General features: G+C 45.6%; 1 protein-coding gene and 2 pseudogenes across 1 annotated transcript in view; 1 reads left to right on the top strand and 2 right to left on the bottom strand.

The window, feature by feature from the left end:
* LOC147970501 (uncharacterized) overlaps positions 1–2,433 on the bottom strand; it is a 44,780-nt pseudogene extending 42,347 nt beyond the window's left edge.
* Positions 930–22,299, top strand: part of LOC125508051 (uncharacterized) — a 49,181-nt gene continuing 27,811 nt past the window's right edge. The window contains exon 1 of the mRNA XM_087525633.1: positions 930–988. The gene's annotated coding sequence lies outside the window, so the exon portion shown is untranslated. The remainder of the gene's footprint in view (positions 989–22,299) is intronic.
* On the bottom strand, positions 19,926–20,927 carry LOC147970500 (uncharacterized; annotated as a pseudogene).

Raw genomic sequence — 22,299 nt, 5'->3', positions numbered from 1 at the left:
CTGTATATAGACCGAAGCTATTTTGTTTGGTTTTGCTGCCTCCTTAATATCTTCTGTTCTGGTACTACTAATGTAAAACCTCAACTTTTCAGCGAGCTATGGAAAAAATGGTGGAACCGCCACCTTCTGAAGGTGGCGAGGCAACTATAACCGCAATGTCAGCTCTTGCTGCAGTGGGTCAGTACCTGTCCACTAACAGTGCCAAAAGCATGTACATGCGTAATACTGGGTTGGTTGTTAAGGCAATATCGTCCAAACTGCCTCATGATCAAGATATGCAAGCTCAAAGCAATGTTGTATCTGTGCTCCAGACACAAGTCCATTCCCTAACGGAGACCCTTTGTGAAACAAGGAGAAATATTACTCAATGTCGTCAAGACATGCATGGTTTTGAAACCAGACTATCGGACATTTGCTATGTTGTTCAGGAGCCTAGGGGAAATGAAGGCGAGGGTTATGGTGCTCCATCGGACAATACAGCATGAACATGTAACGGTCAGGTATAAAGTGATACACTGTTCATTACGGGCCAGTTTTACCACAGGGCATTAATGGGCCGAGGGTTACTAAGGGCCTCATATGGGCCGAAAGACGTCATGGGCCATACATGGGCCGAAAGTTAAAACGGGCTGGAATTATGTTGGACGGCCCAGATGACGCTACTGGGCCTAATTCAGATAGGCCGTAAACAGGCCCTAGGTTAGCGGGCTGTAAATGGGTTATATGCGAACAGGTCGTTAACAGGCTTGTCGTGGGCCAGCCCGCCACCTTTTGACCAAGTCAAATGGGCCGGCCTTTTCATAGGAATGGGCCTCTGTTGGGCCATGCCACGTGTCGAATTTTACTCCATTAGCAGCTAACCAATCCATCCCCAGGATTATTTCTAACCCTGACGTCTCTATAACATGCAGGTTTGCTGAAAATTTGGTGTTGTGTATTATTATTTGTTGATTTCTGTGCATTGCTTCTACTGTAATCTTCCCTCCAGGTGAGTTAACTCCTAAAGCCTTTTCCAACGGTGTGCATGTTAATCCATTCTTATTCATGAAATCTTGGGAAATAAATGAGTGTGTGGCACCGGTATCAAAAAGAACTGTACCAACTGAAGGAGGAATGAGTAGTTTACCGATGACAACATCTGTAGCTTCTCCTAGTTGCTCTGAGTCACATAATTCAGCCTTGGTTGTCCTCCTACATGTCCTCCACACCCAGCTCCTCTTGCTGCATAGTTCATAGGTCCGCCTTGTCCTCGCCCAGCTGGTGGACGATGCACTTGAGTTTGCTGCATAGGTGGCCTTGTAGGATTTGCGGAAGGAGAGGTGCAATTGAGCTTGTGGTGTCCTGGTCTCCCACAATTGAAGCAAAGTCCTGTGCCCGTCATACAATCTCGAGTAGCATGCCCTTTTCCACACTTCCCACATTTAGGAACAAAGGTTGGCTGAGTAGGAAATCTAGGCCGTGGTGGTGGCATATGAGGACGCACTGGTCCAGGCATCATAGGACGTGGGTGATGCATCATGGGGTGTGGGTCTACCCTTGCTTTCTTCCTTCTTTCTTCACTTAGGTTGGCATGCTCATTCTCAAGTATGAAGGCCCTGTTGACAAGGTCTTGAAACTGGGTGATCCCATGAATCGAGAGGTGCATTTTCAGGAATGGATGCAGCCCCTCCATAAACTTTTCCACCTTCTTGGCTTCTGTATTCACATCATCCGGAGCATACCTTGCCAAATCATTAAACTGGTTTAGGTAGTCATTTATCCTCTTACTACCCTGAGTCAGATTGCGAAACTCCCTCCTTTTGATATCCATCTTTCCCTTTGGGATATGGGTCTGACGAAAATTCTCCTAAAACTCCTCCCAAGTGATAGGCTGATTATTTGCTCGGTTAAGGCTGAAATTTCTCCACCAAGCTGTTGCTGGTCCGGTTAGCTTGTGCGATGCGTATCTCACCTTCTCTTCATCTGAGCACCCACAGTTTCCAGATTGTGGTCTACTTCTAACAACCAGTCATCTGCCTCTAGTGGATCCACTGCCTTGGAGAATGTGGGTGGCTGAGTTTTCAGAAATTCTCCCAAGCTAACTCTTGCACCAGGTAGGTTTGCTCCTCCAGGAACTAGTCTTGTCAGTACTGCTTCGAGGAAGTGGTTCTGGTTCTCTTGGGACTCCCTTCGAGAATTCTCCATGAACTTAAGGACATCTCCCAGATTGCCTTCTCCACCCATAAGTCCAGAAGTTCCAGCATTGCCAACTTCTCGGTTGCTTGGAAGTTGCACCGGTCCAGCTAGAACACTTTGATCTTCTGAAGTTGGAGTACCCCCATGCTGATCATGGCCGCTTGATCCCAAACGAAAGACAAGGTCTTGCTCAGTCAAACCATTGTTATTCATCCTGCATTTTTTTGTTCTTCTAGTTAGTTGGTTACTTCTTTGCATGATTATTGATTCAAATCAGCAAGTGATACATCTCTAACGTATCTATAATTTTTTATTGTTCCATGCTATTATATTATCAACTTTGGATGTTTATGGGCTTTATTATAAACTTTCATATTATTTTTGGGACTAACCTATTAACCTAGAGCCCAGTGCCAGTTTCTGTTTTTACCCTGTTTTACGGTTTCGAAGAAAAGGAAAATCAAACGGAGTCCAATTGACCTAAAACTTCACAGAACTCATTTTTGGAAGGAAAGAAGCCCAGAAGACTTGGAGTGCACGTCAGGGGATCTACGAGGAGGCCACGAGGCAGGGGCGCGCCCACACCCCTAGGCACGCCCTCCACCCTCGTGGGCCCCTTGTGGCCCCCCTGACGTATTTCTTCCGCCTATATATCTCCATATACCCTAAAAACATCGGGGAGCACAATAGATCGGGAGTTCCGCCACCATAAGCCTCTGTAGCCACCGAAAGCCAATCTAGACCCATTCTGACACCCTGTCGGAGGGGGTAATCCCTCTCCGGTGGCCATCTTCATCATCCCGGTGCTCTCCATGACAAGGAGGGAGTAGTTCTCCCTCGGGGCTGAGGGTATGTACCAGTAGCTATGTGTTTGATCTCTCTCTCTCGTGTTCTTGAGGTGTTAGGATCTTGATGAATCGCGATCTTTGCTATTATATTTGGATCCTATGATGTTTCTTCCCCCCTCTACTCTCTTGTAATGAATTGAGTTTCCCCTTTGAAGTTATCTTATTGGATTGAGTCTTTAAAGATTTGAGAACACTTGATGTATGTCTTGCCGTGCGTATCTGTGGTGACAATGGGATACCACGTGATTCACTTGATGTATGTTTTGGTGATCAACTTGCGGGTTCCGCCCATGAACCTATGCATAGGGGTTGGCACACGTTTTCGTCGTGATTCTCCGGTAGAAACTTTGGGGCACTCTTTGAGGTCGTATGTGTTGGTTGAGTAGATGAATCTGAGATTGTGTGACGCATATCGTATAATTATACCCACGGATACTTCAGGTGACATTGGAGTATCTAGGTGACATTAGGGTTTTGGTTGATTTGTGCCTTAAGGTGTTATTCTAGTACGAACTCCAGGGCTGTTTGTGACACTTATAGGAATAGCCCAACGGAGTGATTGGAAAGAATAACTTTGAGGTGGTTTCGTACCCTACCATAATCTCTTCGTTTGTTCTCCGCTATTAGTGACTTTGGAGTGACTCTTTGTTGCATGTTGAGGGATAGTTATGTGATCCAATTATGTTATTATTGTTGAGAGAACTTGCACTAGCGAAAGTATGAACCCTAGGCCTTGTTTCAACGCATTGCAATACCGTTTACGCTCACTTTTATCATTCGTTACCTTGCTGTTTTTATATTTTCAGATTACAAAAACTATTATCTACTATCCATATACCACTTGTATCACCATCTCTTCGCCGAACTAGTGCACCTATACAATTTACCATTATATTGGGTGTGTTCGGGACACAAGAGACTCTTTGTTATTTGGTTGCAGGGTTGCTTGAGAGAGACCATATTCATCCTACGCCTCCTACGGATTGATAAACCTTAGGTCAACCACTTGAGGGAAATTTGCTACTGTCCTACAAACCTCTGCACTTGGAGGCCCAACAACGTCTACAAGAAGAAGGTTGTGTAGTAGACATCAAGCTCTTTTCTGGCGCCGTTGCCGGGGAGGTGAGTGCTTGAAGGTATATCTTTAGATCTTGCAATCGAGTCTTTTAGTTTCTTGTTTTAGCACTAGTTTAGTTTATAAAAGAAAGCTACAAAAATATGGAATTGAGTTTGTCTCATACGCTTCATCTTTTTAATATCTTTCGTGAGTATGATGGAAAGGAAAATTGTGCTCAAGTGCTAGAAGAAGAAATCTATAAAATGTTTGGCACTAAATCTTTGAATGATGAGCATGATTGCAATGTTGTTAGTACGAATTCTTTGAATATCCATGATACTAATGATGATTGCACTAGTGATGATGTCTCCTATAAACACGTCAATTTTTGTGGAGTGCATTGGGTTTGTAAGTACACACCAAATAGGGAAGATAGATATTGCATGAGGCGTAAGTACTTAGAAACTAAAATGTTGCAAGAAAGGCTAGATGATTGTGCTGAAAATTTAAATTTTCTTAGCCATACATGTGAGCTTTGCAATGAACATGATCATTTCAATACCCAATGCAAATTGTTTCATGATCGTATTGTGTCCAAAAATTCTGATGACTTGATTTCCCTTACACATCATAATGAACTTAGTTTGCTCTTGGGTTATGAAGAAATGAAACGTATAACTAAGGATATTCCAAAAATTTCCCTTGATAGAGTTCTTCATTTTGATCTAGAGGAAATTTATATGTATTGTTCGGTGAATTGTATTGAAAATCCTTATATTGCCAACTACATAAAGAAAAGAAAACAAATAGAAGATGAAGAGAATACTAATTAAAGGGAAGAGACTTCCCAATATCCTCCTATTATTTCTTATGATGAATCCGGTAATGAGGAGGAGCCTCCTATTCAACGAATCTCATTAATAAGGAGCTCCAAAAAGAGGATTGAACCCACACATGATGTGGTGAAGAAGAAGAAAAGAAAAAGGAAGAGAGGTAAAAAGATATCTCTCCCAAATAGTGCTGCTCCTATTACTATTGTGCCTCATGAAAATATAATTGTGGAAGATAATGACACTTCTTATGATCTTGAAAATCTTTTTGGCACTTGCTTGGAAGAATATGATAATTGCTATACTATTGGTGCTATCCATACTATTAATGATGAGAGTGAGTTTGCTTATGATATGAAAAGGCCCAAGCTTGGGGATTCTATGTTTGATGAAGATGATGTTTTTGAGAATATATTTGCTACAGTTAATGTTTGTCCCAAGCTTGGGGATGCTACGTTTGTTGAACATGATATTTTTAGTCTCCCAAGTTTTGATATGCAAATTTATAATGATGATAGCATGCCTCCTACTTATGATGATTATTGTGATGATACTTATGCTATAAAAAGTAGTGATTATATTTATAAAAATTGTCATTATTATGGTTACCCATTTTCTGAACAATACTCTTTTAATGTGGAAACAATTTATAGTATTCGAGTTTCTTATGATACTCCCACTATTCCGAATGAGAAGAATTTTTCTTATCTGGAGAGTAATAAAATTTCTATGCTTGTAGATCATGAAAAGAATGCTTTAGGTGCTGGTTATATTGTTGAATTCATTCATGATGCTACTGAAAATTACTATGAGGGAGGAATATATGCTTGTAGGAATTGCAATAATATCAAGTGTCCTCTCTATGTGCTTAAAATTTTGAAGTTATGCTTGTTTTGCCTTCCTAGGCTAGTTGATTATTGTTCCCATAAGTTGTTTGCTCACAAAATCCCTATGCATAGGAAGAGGGTTAGACTTAAATGTGCTAGTCATATTATTCATGATGCTCCCTTTATGTTTCAATTCTTATCCTTTATGTGAGCACCATTGAAATCATCATGCCTAGCTAGGGGCGTTAAACAATAGCGCTTGTTGGGAGGCAACCCAACTTTATTTTTGTTCCTTGCTTTTTGTTCCTGTTTAGTAATAAATAATTCATCTAGCATCTGTTTAGATGTGGTTTTATGCTTTTAATTAGTGTTTGTGCCAAGTAGAACCTTTGGGAAGACTTGGGGAAAGTCTTGTTGATCATGCTGTAAAAAACAGAAACTTTAGCGCTCACGAGAATTGCTGCCATTTTTTATTGGAGAGTGATATTTAGTTAATTATTTTTGAAGATGATTAATATATAAATTCCTCAGGTCCAGCAATTTATTTGAGAATTTTATGAGTTCCATAAGTATATGTTTGATCCAGATTACTACAGACTGTTCTGTTTTTGACAGATTCTGTTTTCATTGTGTTTTTTGCTTATCTTGATGAATCTATGAGTAGTATCGGAGGGTATGAACCATAGAGAAGTTGGAATACATTAGATATTACACCAATATGAATTTAGAATGAGTTCATTACAGTACCTTATGATGGTGATTTTCTTTTTTATACTAACGGAGCTTACGAGTTTTCTGTTAAGTTTTGTGTTGTGAAGTTTTCATGTTTTGGGGTAAAGATTCGATGGACTATGGAATAAGGAGTGGAAAGAGCCTAAGCTTGGGAATGCCCAAGGCACCCCAAGGTAATATTCAAGGATAACCAAGAACCTAAGCTTGGGGAAGCCCCAGATGGCATCCCCTCTTTCGTCTTCGTTCATCGGTAACTTTACTTGGAGCTATATTTTTATTTACCACATGATATGTGTTTTGCTTGGAGAGTCAATTTATTTTGTTAGGATTTGATTGCTGTTTGAATAAAATACCAAGATCTTAAATTATTAAATGTTAGAGAGTCTTCATATAGTTGCATAATTATTCAACTACTCATTGATCTTCACTTATATCTTTCGGAGTATTTTGTTGTTGCTCTAGTGCTTCACTTATATCCTTTTAGAGCATGGCGGTGGTTTTAGAAATTAATGAACTCTCGTGCTTCACTTATATTATTTTGAGAGTCTTTAGAACAGCATGGTAGTTTGCTTTGGTTATGAAACTAGTCCTAATATGATGGGCATCCAAGAGGGATATAATAAAAACTTTCATATAGAGTGCATTGAATACTAAGAGAAGTTTGATACTTGATAATTGTTTTGAGATATGAAGATGCTGATATTAGAGGCATGCTAGTTGAGTAGTTGTGAATTTGAGAAATACTTGTGTTGAAGTTTGTGATTCCCGTAGCATGCACGTATGGTGAACCGTTATGTGATGAAGTTGGAGCATGATGTATTTATTGATTGTCCTCCTTATGAGTGGCGGTCGGGGACGAGCGATGGTCTTTTCCTACCAATCTATCCCCCTAGGAGCATGCGCGTAGTACTTTGTTTCGATAACTAATAGATTTTTGCAATAAGTATGTGAGTTCTTTATGACTAATGTTGAGTCCATGGATTATACGCACTCTCACCCTTCCACTGTTGCTAGCCTCTCTAGTACCGCGCAACTTTCGCCGGTATCATAAACCCACCATATACCTTCCTCAAAACAGCCACCATACCTACCTATTATGGCATTTCCATAGCCATTTCGAGATATATTGCCATGCAACTTTCCACCATTCCGTTTGTTATGACATGCTTCATCATTGTCATACTGCTTCGCATGATCATGTAGTTGACATCGTATTTGTGGCAAAGCCACTGTTCATAATTCTTCCATACATGTCACTCTTGAATCATTGCACATCCCGGTACACCGCCGGAGGCATTCATATAGAGTCATATCTTGTTCTAAGTATCGAGTTGTAATTCTTGAGTTGTAAGTAAATAAAAGTGTGATGATCATCATTATTAGAGCATTGTCCCAGTGAGGAAAGGATGATGGACTATGATTCCCCCACAAGTCGGGATGAGACTCCGGACGAAAATAAATAAATAAATAAATAAAAGAGGCCAGAGAAGCCCAAATAAAAAAAATAGGCCATAAAAAAGAGAAAGGCCCAAACAAAAAAATAAAAAAATGAGAGAAAAAGAGAGAAGGGACAATGCTACTATCCTTTTACCACACTTGTGCTTCGAAGTAGCACCATGATCTTCATGATAGAGAGTCTCCTATGTTGTCACTTTCATATACTAGTGGGAATCTTTCATTATAGAACTTGGCTTGTATATTCCAATGATGGGCTTCCTCAAAATGCCCTAGGTCTTCGTGAGAAAACGAGTTGGATGCACACCCACTAGTTTCTTTTGTTAAGCTTTCATATACTTATAGCTCTAGTGCATCTGTTGCATGGCAATCCCTACTCACTCACATTGATATCTCCCGTTGATACGCCTAGTTGATGTGAGACTATCTTCTCCTTTTTGTCTTCTCCACAACCACCATTCTATTCCACCTATAGTGCTATGTCCATGGCTCACGCTCATGTATTGCGTGAAGATTGAAAAAGTTTGAGAACATCAAAAGTATGAAACAATTGCTTGGCTTGTCATCGGGGTTGTGCATGATTTAAATATTTTGTGTGGTGAAGATGGAGCATAGCCAGACTATATGATTTTGTAGGGATAGCTTTCTTTGGCCATGTTATTTTGAGAAGACATAATTGCTTAGTTAGTATGCTTGAAGTATTATTATTTTTATGTCAATATTAAACTTTTGTGTTGAATCTTATGGATCTGAAATATTCTTGCCACAATAAAGAAGAATTACTTAGAGAAATATGTTAGGTAGCATTCCACATCAAAAATTCTGTTTTTATCATTTACCTACTCGAGGACGAGCAGGAATTAAGCTTGGGGATGCTAATACATCTCCAATGTATCTATAATTTTTGATTGTTCCGTGCTATTATATTATCAACTTTGGATGTTTATGGGCTTTATTATACACTTTTATATTATTTTTGGGACTAACCTATTAACCTAGAGCCCAGTGCCAGTTTCTGTTTTTACCCTGTTTTACGGTTTTGAAGAAAAGGAAAATCAAATGGAGTCCAATTGACCTGAAACTTCAAGGAACTCATTTTTGGAAGGAAAGAAGCCCAGAAGACTTGGAGTGCACGTCAGGGGATCGACGAGCAGGCCATGAGGTAGGGGGGCGCCCACCCCCCCCCCCCCCCGGGCGCGCCCTCCACCCTCGTGGGCCCCTCGTGGGCCCCCTGACGTATTTCTTCCGCCTATATATCTCCATATACCCTAAAAACATCGGGGAGCACAATAGATCCGGAGTTCCACCGCCAGAAGCCTCCGTAGCCACTGAAAGCCAATCTAGACCCGTTCTGGCACCCTGCCGGAGGGGGCAATCCCTCTCCGGTGGCCATCTTCATCATCCCGGTGCTCTCCATGACGAGGAGGGAGTAGTTCTCCCTCGGGGCTGAGGGTATGTACCAGTAGCTATGTGTTTGATCTCTCTCTCTCGTGTTCTTGAGGTGTTACGATCTTGATGTATCGCAAGCTTTGCTATTATATTTTGATCCTATGATGTTTGTTCCCCCCTCTACTCTCTTGTAATGAATTGAGTTTCCACTTTGAAGTTATCTTATCAGATTGAGTCTTTAAAGATTTGAGAACACTTGATGTATGTCTTGCCGTGCGTATCTGTGGTGACTATGGGATACCATGTGATTCACTTGATGTATGTTTTGGTGATCAACCTGCGGGTTCCGCGCATAGCGGTTGGCACACGTTCTCGTCGTGATTCTCCGGTAGAAACTTTGGGGCACTGTCGATGTCAAAATCGGCGGATCTCGGGTAGGGGGTCCTGAACTGTGCATCTAAGGCGGATGGTAACAGGAGGCAGGGGACACAATGTTTTACCCAGTTTCGGGCCCTCTTGATGGAGGTAAAACCCTACGTCCTACTTGATTAATATTGATGATATGGGTAGTACAAGAGTAGATCTACCACGAGATCAGAGAGGCTAAACCCTAGAAGCTAGCCTATGGTATGATTGTATGTTGTCCTACGGACTAAAACCCTTCGGTTTATATAGACGCCGGAGGGGCTAGGGTTACACAAGGTCGGTTACAAAGGAGGAGATATACATATCTGTATTGCCTAGCTTGCCTTCCACGCCAAGTAGAGTCCCATCCGGACACGAGATGAAGTCTTTAATCTTGTATCTTCATAGTCCAACAGTCCGGCCGAAAGATATAGTCCGGCTGTCTGGAGACCCCCTAATCCAGGACTCCCTCAATAGCCCCTGAACCAGGCTTTCAATGATGATGAGTCCGGCGCGCAGTATTGTCTTCGACATTGCAAGGCGGGTTCCTCCTCCGAATATACCACGGAAGAATTTGAATATAAGGATAGTGTCCGACCCTGCAAAATAAGTTCCACATACCACCGTAGAGAGAATAATATTTCCACAAATCCAATTTGCTGACTTGTTTTGGCAACATGACATTATATCACGGCCCGGTGATTATTCGAACCGTTTCCTTTAACTAGCCCCGCACATAATGCGAGGCAGTTTTTTGACACGTCTTGTCAAAGTAGATATCGTGTCCCCTTATCACGGGATTCTCATCAATACAGGTGTGGGTAGCCCAACCGTGCCATCGATTATGGCGCTTGGGGGAGAAGCGAGCTTTACCTGGCTAGTGGGGACACATAGTTTCATCCGCCCATATAAAGGGATAAGGATTTACCTTTTCATCCACGCCTTCTTCCTCCCTTGCACATCCACCTTCGCACACTCGAGCTCCAGCGCCCAAGTTCGCATTTCCCACCTCGACCTTCTCCAACCATGTCCGGAGCGGGAGGCAGGTGGATGGTCTCCTCCATCACGGAGGGACATGTCAAGAAGCTGAAGAGATCCGGATACTTGCCCGGCGACATCGCGCACCGCCTCCCAGAGGAGGGGCAGCTCATCCCCACCCCCAGGCCCCATGAGAGGGTAGTGTTCCTCACCCATTTCCTCCGCGGACTGGGATTTCCTCTCCACCCATTTGTCCGGGGGCTCATGTTCTACTACGGCCTGGATTACCACGATCTGGCCCCGAACTTCATCCTCAACATCTCGGCGTTTATCGTCGTGTGCGAGGCTTTCCTCCGCATCAAGCCCCACTTCGGCTTATGGCTGAAGACTTTCAACGTCAAGCCGAAGGTAGTGAGCGGCCGCCAGGCGGAGTGCGGAGGCGCCATGGTGGGCAAGATGCCCAACGTCACATGGCTCAAGGGCTCCTTCGTGGAGACCATAAAGGGGTGGCAATCGGGGTGGTTCTACATCACCAAGCCGCATGACCCTACATGGGTAGCGGCCCCGAGTTTCGATCTGGCTTCACCACACGGCTTACCTCCTGGCAAGAGAAGGGCCTGTCCTAGGGTAGTTCAGGAGAGCTGAACGGACTCCAAATATGTATCCAAACATGGTGAACAGGAAGCTCAAACTTGTCGACGTAGTCCAGGTCATGCTCCACCGTAGGATCCTCCCGTGCCAACAATGGGCCTTCAACTTGTGGGAGTTCGACCCGGCGCAGCACCGAACTCTGAACAGGTTCTTCGACACAACTCACGAAGATGCCTGGAGGGTGCTGTTCAAGAGCGCCGAGGTTCCCCTCCCATTACTGAGGATCGCGGATTCAGCGCGAAGCGCCAAGCCAGTGCGGTAAGCTGCTTTACCTCTTACAGGATACTTATTTTTCATAGATTGACTCCATGCGGGATCTAAACTCCCGTACCTTTGACAGGACTGGCAGGAGATGGCCGGACAGATCGACTGTCCGGCTCATTTGCCCGAAGGCCCAGCAGACGCTCTTCTAGCGAAGATGCTGACTCCGGCTCCTTATACGGTGCCGGAGAAGACCAAGAAGGCCAAGGGTACCCGAAAGAGTTCCCAACACCAGGCGTCATCGGACTCACCGTCCGAGGACTCAACGGCGCAATCCTCCCCCGAAGACGAGGAGGCAGAAGAAGATGCTCCCCCTCCAGACGGGGGAGATAAGAAAAGGAAGGCCGCCCCAACTGGGGAGGCCGTAGGGTCCAAGAAGGGGAGGACTCTCCTTCCAGACAGCTCTACCACCGCCGCCAACGGCGAAGACGAGTGGCTGCCCAGGGCCAAGCCCCTGGGGAAGTCGTAAGTATTCGGATACCAGAGTAACTCATAGTATTCCTTTGTCGCACTACTTTACCTAACGCCGAAATATGTATGCAGGCCACCCCGAGCCCGTATTGATGTATCATCGGACGGCTCCCTGGGCTCGTCAGATATGGATAGTGATCCAGTCCCGACCGCCACCTCCCCTCATCCTGCGGACGATGCCGAGGTGCTGTTGAGGCACCGGGTCGAGGGGAGACAGTCCCAGAGGCGCCTCAAGGCGGCCTCCCGGACTCCAGGAGCCGAGGGGACAAGGCCCCTGAGAGCTCCGAGTTCGGCCCTCAGCCGAACAACGCGCCGGAACCTCCAGTGGTTCCGGACTCGGGCAGACGGCCTCCTTCTAAGAGGGGCGAGACGCCTGTACTAGTGACCTCTGTCCATCCAGAGGCGCCGGACAATCTGCTGGAAGTGCTTCGCAGCGCTTCCATCAACGAGGAGCACCGCACTATCATGAGTGCGGTGATCCAGAAGGTTCAGTCCGCCAAGAGCGGATTGACTGAAGCCTGTGCCAGCCTTCTAACAGGCTTTGAGGTAAGTGTTTAAAATATAGGAAAATATTACCGCATAGACAGTAGCCCCTGATGCTCTGTTCGGTGTTCACAAAGAAAAGCCGAACAGAGGATCAAACAATATCGCAGGAGTCTAATATGAGTATGTCAATATGCATATGCAGGCTTTGCTGCTGGCGTGTGCCGCACTGACTGCAGAGGTCGCCGTACTGAAGCAGGACCTTAAAGGGTCCTAGGACGAGCTCGGCCTTGTGTAGATAGTAGCCCCTGAGACTCTGGTTGTCGTCGAGAACGGCGGCGAACAGAGGATCATAGTCCCAGGTAATAACCAGTACTGCCTTTATGTGCAGGTGGTGGAATCTCTGGTGGCTAGCTGGACTAATGAGTTTGCCGAACTAAAGCGGCAACTAGATGCGGCAGACGTCGACATCAAGCTTGTTAACAAGTGGCTTGACGAGTCATAGGGTAAGTAATGTTTTCTGGTGAATGTCACATAATAAGAGCAGCATGATGCCAGTATCTTTAATATGTTGTGACTGCAGACGGAGCTGCCACCGTGGAGACCCTTCGGGCGGAACTTGCCTGAGCCAAGGAACAAGCAAGAGTTAGTAATGCGGCTGCTTTGAAGGCGGCCGAAGAGTTAAGAGCCGAGAAGGCCGCGCATTGCGAAAGCAAAGAGAAGATGGCCAAGATGGCCGTAGAATTAAAATACACTGCCGACCGTTGCCAGTTCCGTGAAGAAGAGAACCGAGTGAAGGCAGCGGACCTTGAAAAGGCCACGATGGCGACCAAAGACACTCGCTCTGCTATTAGGGCGAAGAAGGAGGAGCTGCGCGAAGCCGGGGATATTGCGGCTGGGAAGCCCTTTCTGCTGCAGAGGAAGTTCGGAGATCCGCGGTATGCCCCTCTGGATCGGCTGTGGAGTTTGGCAGACGCATATTTGGACTTGGCGGCGAGCGCTGTCGATGCGGTCGAATACTTCCGAGATCAGACAGATCGTGAAGTGGACAAGTTGTTCTGGTCGCAATTTAACGTTCCAGAGCGTCTGCTTCCCTTGACTGATCAGCTAGCCGAATGGGCCGAACTTAATAGGTTGTCCGGACTTGCCATGAGGTCCGTCGTAGATCATTTGTGGCCGGAGAAGCTGAAGCCGAACAGCTATTTCAGCTTAGTGCAGCAGTTCCTTGGTGCGGTGCCGCACATCAATGCGATGAAGAGGTCGGCGTGCATAGAAGGCTCGCGGATGGCCTTTGCCCGTGTCAAGGCATACTGGGCGGAGATGGATGCTACCACTGTTGTGGCGCAAGGTTCGGCCATAGGCCGAGTAGCTGCCGAGCACTATTTTGAAGAGGTTCTTGAGGGTGCTCGTTTGATAGAGGCCCAGTGCTCGAAGAATATTATGTTTGAGTGACATGTATCCCCATTGTAAACACAATGTTTTTATGAAATGTAGTAAGGCTGTATTTATACTTTTGCCGGAAAGTGATATGGTGCCTCCTGTGCGGCCGTTTATGTATGTATGTATATATATAACCTGAAAGATTGCAGTCGTCGGCTTCAACCCCCACGCATATAATGCGGAGGTGCTCGTAGAAAACGCATGTTCACACTTAACCCAATGTCTTGGTCCTATTAAGGAGGTGATAGCGCAGTGAATGAGGCAACCGGACTATGATGCTTTAACACTTTCACTTAGCCATAGGAGTTTGACGGTGGGGCTACTATATAGCCCCTGGTGGCTCCGCACTCTCCCGATCTCGGGGTGCGTATATGCCTGGCCGAGAAACGGCCCTTCATTAAAGCGGAGGAATTCTAACATTCCTATAGGTCATCGAGTGGTTGACCAATCTCACGCTATATCATGACAGTCAGTTTTTGGCTTTCTCTACTGAGGTGCTCGTCCGGACGAACCGGGGCACAATCGCAGTAGTTCTCCTGGTGCTGCCTTAGCCGATAGAACGGAATGTAAGGCACCAAAGCACAGGAGCCAGGCAAACCCAACATTTGACCAAAGACATGATTCGGAGCTGATGCATATAAGGCCAAACTCGCGACGCTGAACACTCCCTAAGGTATTCGGTCTTTATGGTATAAACCGGGCCTAAATAGTGCCCTTTGTAAGAAGCCCCTTGTGTCTGGGTACGTGCGTTATTCTGACGTGGCCACATGCCAAGACGTCAGCATCCTTCTCAATTTGTACTGAGAATCCGAGGGATGTATATCAACAAGAGACAGTAAAAAAAGGTTTACGCAGGGTCTTAATCTAAAAAGAATCCTTGGAGCGGGTCCCTACTGCACGTCTGTGCCTGTGTCTCCGTTGTGCCGTATCCTGGACGGGTGTAGCACGATGGTCATCTATAAAAGAGAGGAACTTAGGTGAAAAGTTGTCGTGCAAAAAGGTAGTTTTTAAAGAAACCATGTATAATTAAAGATAAGTAAAAATTGCCACTTGTCTACGCGCGTTGAGCCCCTTGTATTTGTAATAGGGGTGTGGCCATCAATCCGGTATGAATTACATATAGCTGTGCCGGACTCGTATAACCGTGTCCGTGGTCTTAACAACCTATCAAATGCTTTAGTCGGTGAGGCCGTTTTTAGTGTGCGACTGCCAAGGCAGTCGCACTCTCTTCGGCGCGCAAATACCGATCAATATTTCTATGCACTGTAATGATGCCACGTGGACCAGGCATCTTGAGCATGAGGGAAGCGTAATGCGGTATTGCGTTAAAGCGAGCGAAAGCTTCGCGTCCAAGTAGTGCTTGATAGCCACTTTGGAACGGAGCAATGTGGAAGGTTAAATGTTCGATATGGAAGTTATCGGGGAAGCCTAATATAACCTCTAGTAGCAGGGAGCCCATGTAGTGAGCCCTGGGCCTGGTGTTACTCCTTTAAAGGTAGTGTTGCTAGGGCAAATTTTTGTTGGATCTATCCCCATTTCGCGGATTGTATCCTGGTATATCAGGTTTAAACTGCTGCCACCGTCCATCAGGACTCGTGTAAAGTGGTATCCGTCAATTATTGGGTCTAATACCAGGGCAGCCCATCCTGCATGCCGGATACTTGCTGAGTAATCACGATGGTCGAAAGTGTTCGGTTGAGACGACTAGTGGCAGGACTCCGCGGTGATAGGCCCTTGGGCATATTTTTCTGGGAGTGCCACTTTGTTTCTCCCCTTGATCACGTGTAACACGTTGACTGTTTTGACTTCTGGTGGAAACTTCTTTTGTTCCCCAATGTCTTGCTTGGGAGGCTCATCCTCGTCTTCGCTTGGTGTATCCTCCCCCTTGTGTACGGCGTTGAGCTTGCCGGACTGCTTGAAGACCCAACATTCTCTGTGGGTATGATTAGCAGGTTTACCGGGGGTGCTATGGATCTGACATATTTGGTCCAGAATTTTGTTTAGGCTGGACAGTTCGTCTCTGGCGCCTTTAGAGGGCTGCTTTTGCTGACTTTGCCGAGAGCTTCTAAATTCGGCGTTTACTGCCGTGCTCTTCGTGCTGTCTTCTTTATTTCGTCGTTTGTTATTGTTGTTGCGTCGTGATTTCCCGTTTCCATCTCTAACTTCGGATGTACTTGGGTTGCTGATGTTGCATCTGGCTAGCCAGCTATCCTCACCCACGCAAAAGCGGGTCATGAGGCTTGTTAATGCTGCCATTGTTCTCGGCTTTTCTTGGCCGAGGTGTCTGGCAAGCCATTCGTCACGGACACTATGCTTAAAAGCTGCCAAGGCTTCGGCGTCCGGACAGTCGACTATTTGGTTCTTTTTAGTAAGAAACCTGTTCCAAAGTTTTCAGGCTGACTCTCCGGGTTGTTGAGTTATATGACTCAAATCGTCCGCGTCCGGAGGTTGGACGTAAGTCCCCTAAAAATTTGCCCGAAAAGCATCTTCGAGCTCTTCCCAGCTTCCAATGGAACTTTCGGGGAGGCTCTTAAGCCAGTGCTGAGCTGGCCCTTTGAGATTGAGGGGTAAATACTTAATGGCGTGGAGGTCATCTCCTCGAGCCATATGGATATGGAGGATATAATCCTCAATCCACACACCAGGGTCTGTTGTTCCATCGTATGCCTCTATATTTACGGGTTTGAATCCCTCTGGAAATTCATGATCCAGCACCTCATTGGTGAAACATAGGGAGTGTGCGGCACCCCTGTATCCGAGTGTACCGCATTTTTCGGATGTTTGTTGTGTTGCATTGTATGCTGGAGCGCGCTTACGTGGTCCATAGATGGATCTGGTGGTGCCGTCCTTTTGATGCGAGTCTTCGCGTGGATCGTGTATTGGCTTATGTGCGGCGTTGTTTGCCGCTCTATGTTGGCCGTGAGGTTGCCTATCCGGCCAGATGGCTATTTTGATTTTTGGTTGTCGGGGATCTAAGGCCTCCTCATCGAATTCAGGTAGCAACTTTTGCTTCGGGTAGCTCTTGGTGGGGCGATTACCGCCGTACTTTGCTGCTGTGTTGAGTACTTTGCTCCATCTGATTTGGAGTGTGTCTTGCGCAGCCTTGAGCCTTTGCTTCTACTTTTTTAGACTCCTCGTGGTGGCAACGAGACTTTGATGGGCATTCTATTGCTCCGGGTGTCCGTCCAGTGTGACGTCATCTGGACTATGATCTTTGACAGAGTTGGGTTGTTCGGCTTGATTCTCCGTGTTGCCGTGGTATGGTTCCCCCTGCTCTAACGCTGGGTCTGTATGATCGTTGTTTCTGCCGAGGCGGGCTTTGGGGCGGCGCTTATGCCTCCGTTTTGACTGCTTCTCGAGGGAACAACCCTTCGTTGCGTCCTTCCGTTCCTCGTCCTCGTTTTCCTTTGGTGTGTCCACCATGTATACGTCATGTGATGAAGTGGGCGTCCAGTGCCCTGGGGGCAGTGGTTCCTGTTCGTCTCCTGCATCGTCGTCCATACCGTCGATGTATTCGGAGTCGGAGTCGAGCGTGTCGGTTAAGTCATCGACAGTGGCTATTAAGTGGGTGGTGGGTGGGCGGCGAATTTCTTCGTCATCCGCATCCCAATCCTGCCGGGCATAGTTCGGCCAGGACTCTCCTGACAAGGAGAGAGACTTTAATGACTTCAGTATATTGCCGAAGGGCGGGTGTTTAAAGACATCCGCAGAGGTAAACTCCATGATTGGCGCCCAACCGGATTCGATCGGAACGGGCGCAGGTGGTTTGGAGTCCGTAGCCGGAGAAGTATCCGGTAGTTCAACAACACGGCTCTTGTGCAAGATAAAGTCGATGTTCGGCTCGATCGCCGCTGAGGGTAAGGCCTCCGTGGCGGGGTCCATCCACCCGTCCGCGGAAGGCGCAACTGGCTCCGAATTGAGGGTCGGAGCGGCCGCCGGTGCGATCTCCTTAACACTGTCCGATGGTAGAGCTAAGTCGTACTCATCGTGACCGCGTGACGCACAAGGCAGAGGCTCGAATCCGTCGAAGATCAAGTCTCCACGGATATCAGCCACGTAGTTTGAGCTTCCAAACCTGACCTGGTGGCCAGGGGCGTAACTTTCAATCTGCTCCAGATGGCCAAGTGAATTGGCCCGCAGTGCAAAGCCGCCGAACACGAAGATCTGTCCGAGGAGAAAAGTCTCACCCTGGACTGCATCACTATCGATGATAGTAGGAGCCATCAAGCCTAACGGCGATGACACAGAGGAACTCTCAATGAAAGCACCAATGTCGGTGTCAAAACTGGCAGATCTCGGGTAGGGGGTCCCGAACTGTGCGTCTAAGGCGGATGGTAACAGGAGGTAGGGGACACAATGTTTTACCCAGGTTCGGGCCCTCTTGATGGAGGTAAAACCCTACGTCCTGCTTGATTAATATTGATGATATGGGTAGTACAAGAGTAGATCTACCACGAGATCGGAGAGGCTAAACCCTAGAAGCTAGCCTATGGTATGATTGTATGTTGTCCTACAAACTAAAACCCTCCGGTTTATATAGACACCGGAGGGGCTAGGGTTACACAAGGTCGGTTACAAAGGAGGAGATATACATATCCGTATTGCCTAGCTTGCCTTCCACGCCAAGTAGAGTCCCATCCGGACACGAGATGAAGTCTTTAATCTTGTATCTTCATAGTCCAACAGTCGGGCCGAAAGATATAGCCCGGCTGTCCGGAGACCCCCTAATCCAGGACTCCCTCAGGCACTCTTTGAGGTCCTTTGTGTTGGTTGAATATATGAATCTGAGATTGTGTCACGCATATCGTATAATCATACCCACGGATACTTGTGGTGACATTGGAGTATGTAGGTGACATTAGGGTTTTGGTTGATTTGTGTCTTATGGTGTTATTCTAGTACGAACTCTAGGGCTGTTTTTGACACTTATAGGAATAGCCCAACGAATTGATTGGAAAGAATAACTTTGAGGCGGTTTCGTACCCTACCATAATCTCTTCGTTTGTTCTCCGCTATTAGTGACTTTGGAGTGACTCTTTGTTGCATGTTGAGGGATAGTTATGTGATCCAATTATGTTATTATTGTTGAGGGAACTTGCACTAGCGAAAGTATGAACCCTAGGCCTTGTTTCAACGCATTGCAATACCGTTTACGCTCACTTTTATCATTCGTTACCTTGCTGTTTTTATATTTTCAGATTGCAAAAACTATTATCTACTATCCATATACCACTTGTATCACCATCTCTTCGCCGAACTAGTGTACCTATACAATTTACCATTGTATTGGGTGTGTTGGGGACACAAGAGACTCTTTGTTATTTGGTTGCAGGGTTGCTTGAGAGAGACCATCTTCATCCAACGCCTCCTACGGATTGATAAACCTTAGGTCATCCACTTGAGGGAAATTTGCTACTGTCCTACAAACCTCTGCACTTGGAGGCCCAACAACGTCTACAAGAAGAAGGTTGTGTAGTAGATATCAGCAAGCACAAGTGCAAGTGATACCAATAAATAGCATGTTGTCCTTCAATTTGTAGTAACCAAACATGAAGTACAATCGTGGTGGCAAATGCCTCTTAGTAACCAGAATGATACCACTCTAATTACTCACTAAAGCACACAATAGTAAGGTACTATGAGCCTCCTAATGCACACAAGTTATATACTACAAAACAAGCACTTATATTAAAACCAGTACATCACATAAGTCTTAATTAAGGGCATAACTGCATTACAACTACAACACACTCCACATAGGGTTCAGATCCTACTAGTACATAAGACACAAACTCTGCCTTGCCACAGATCTTTCATAAACACACATATTCACGCTGCCACTACACTAACTATTGCTGATCCCAAAAGACTAGACTATGGCCAAGGCGTCCCACGCCTAAGAGTCTGGCAGATTGGAACTTGATTAAGTGATGCCGCTGCCACCGCCATTGTTGCTATCGCTGCCACTTCCATTGCTTCCGTTGCTGCCACTTGCGCCAAGCCCAGGTACCCTTGCATAGGTAGCAGCCTCCGTGTACTCCCTCGAGCTAACACTCATGTGTGGGTGGATAAAGTCAGGTTGGTGTGGTCATGGAATAGGCAAGTGGGGTAGCTGCTGCTCAATATCTGGCTGTAGGGCTGGTTCTGGTTCATCTATATGCTCAGGTAGTGACTGGGGTGGTGTAGGTGGTACGTTCGGTGGGGGTGGAACTAGTGGCTCATTTGGGTTCTCTACTCCCTCAACATCTTCATGTTCCTCTGGTTCTACTTCCTCTGGATCCTCCTCTTCTTCCTCTTAAACATCACATGGTACTACTATAGGATTAAGAGGACCTCCAGGCATAGCATTTAGTGATCCCTGAAGCATAATCCTATCATGTTCGCTCATTTGATAGCATTGATACCTGAATTGGGTTGCTTCCTGGTGTCTAATAAGCTCCTCCTTCATTGTATGATACATCATCGTATCAGCAATCATTGTCATACTAGAAGTGGTGCTAACTGTTGACGCGGCATGTGTAGGTTGAGCTGATGAAGACCCAACACCCAGGCTTGCTACTCTAGGTCCTTGCTGATGGTTTTGCCCAAAACTTCCAGAATCAAGTGTTGGCAAGTCACAGTATCCAGTGGTGCGCAATTTCTCTCCAAAACATGCTCGCAGTCCATGGATAGCTTCCTTGGCAACCTCCTGCATGGGTAGAGTGTCATCGGATGACCGCTGCATTGCGGAGAGCTCCACATAGAAGTCCATGTCTGATGGAACACCGCTGAGCACCACAACTACACGTCTGTAGGAGTGTGTTCCATCATCTGGCATCTCTTCAAAGAATTGTGGACATGGTGCCCCAAGCTCCTGCATCATTTGCCAAAGTAGTAGGACATGCTGGCCATGAACCCTTGATGGTGGAATTCTAATTCGAACCATCCTGCAACAGGCTTCTAATTAGCATGATAGTCATCTAATGTTACTGGATAGAATAATATGATGTAGAATTAATTAGTGGTGCATTATTGCAAGTATGGGTCCAACTAAACTATTCCAACCGTCTCTAACTATCTGTGTGGACCTCGAAACCATTGCTCTGATACCACATGTGATGACCCGTGTCATTATTATTATAGATAATGGCACCGGTCCTTGTATTATTTCTTGACAAAATCTTGTTTTGTCAAATAATAATCCATGTCAGAGATATGCAACAGGGAAATAGCTAGAGATGGTCATTTATATTACAATACCATGCCACGCATGGCTAAAAGTCTCAGGTAGGTTCTCACATGTTCACCAAATTATTACATCTCCTAACACTGGAGCTTCAACTAGCAGTACTACATAGATGGTGATAGAATGGTTCCTGGATTACATAGCTAGATCATCAGTTATTCATCCCAACCCCCATATGTAGCATCCAGATCGTACATAGCACTAGATGGATCCACATCTATGTCCCCTGTGTAGTTGTATCCATCACCGTTGCTCTCCTCACTTGGTCCAGTAGGATTCTCATACAATCTTTGTTCTAAGAAAGAGATGAATAATAGCAAGAGTGAGTACAGAGTACTCAGCAAGCTCAAATAGCAAAATGCAACACTCATGATAGCTCAATATAAATCAACAAGTCCTACCTCAACTCGACTCCTGTAAAATAAATAAATAAATAAAAATTTGTTGCAGAAAGTTTATTTCAATTTATAAAAGCTAGCAAACACTCGTATTGCGAGATAGACCACCAATAGGTCCCCGTAGTCCCCAATACAAGAGACTGGCATGAATTCATGTTTTTCTTTAACTCTGCGGAGTTTGTATCACTTTACCCATAGAGCTCGAAACCATAATTGCCATCTGCATTACCTTAGATGCGAGACATGGTTCAGAACATAAAGCTTTGTCCCATTATGTATATTATATCTCCACCCGGCTAGTGGTCACTAGCCGTTGTGTCGGGTTTCGGAACCCGCACTCCACCAACGCTTAATATATAGCGCTTGCTAATGCACCCATCCAGCATTAGCGTGGGAACTCATCGCCCATCCTACTACTACTTACCCATGTGGAGTGTATAATAACTTGATGGTATTTGGCTCAACTCGTCTTAGACGAGACCATGGTTGATACAGTTGTAGTACGACGCATAAAACAAGTGAAAGTTATTTAATCTTAATATGCTAGCCATATGTAGAGGGCCCCACCTTCCAGTATGTCCATCTAGGGCACCCTCTACCAACCAAATAATTATAAAAATAAATAAATCAATGGATTAGCTGCTCCATTAGCTAACCCAACTCTTTGTCAACAG

The sequence above is a fragment of the Triticum urartu genome, chromosome 5A (genome assembly GCF_056163025.1).
Source record: "Triticum urartu cultivar PI428250 chromosome 5A, HENAU_Tu73, whole genome shotgun sequence".
In the NCBI taxonomy this organism is placed as follows: Eukaryota; Viridiplantae; Streptophyta; class Magnoliopsida; order Poales; family Poaceae; genus Triticum; species Triticum urartu.
This window is presented reverse-complemented; position numbering and strand designations above follow the sequence as displayed.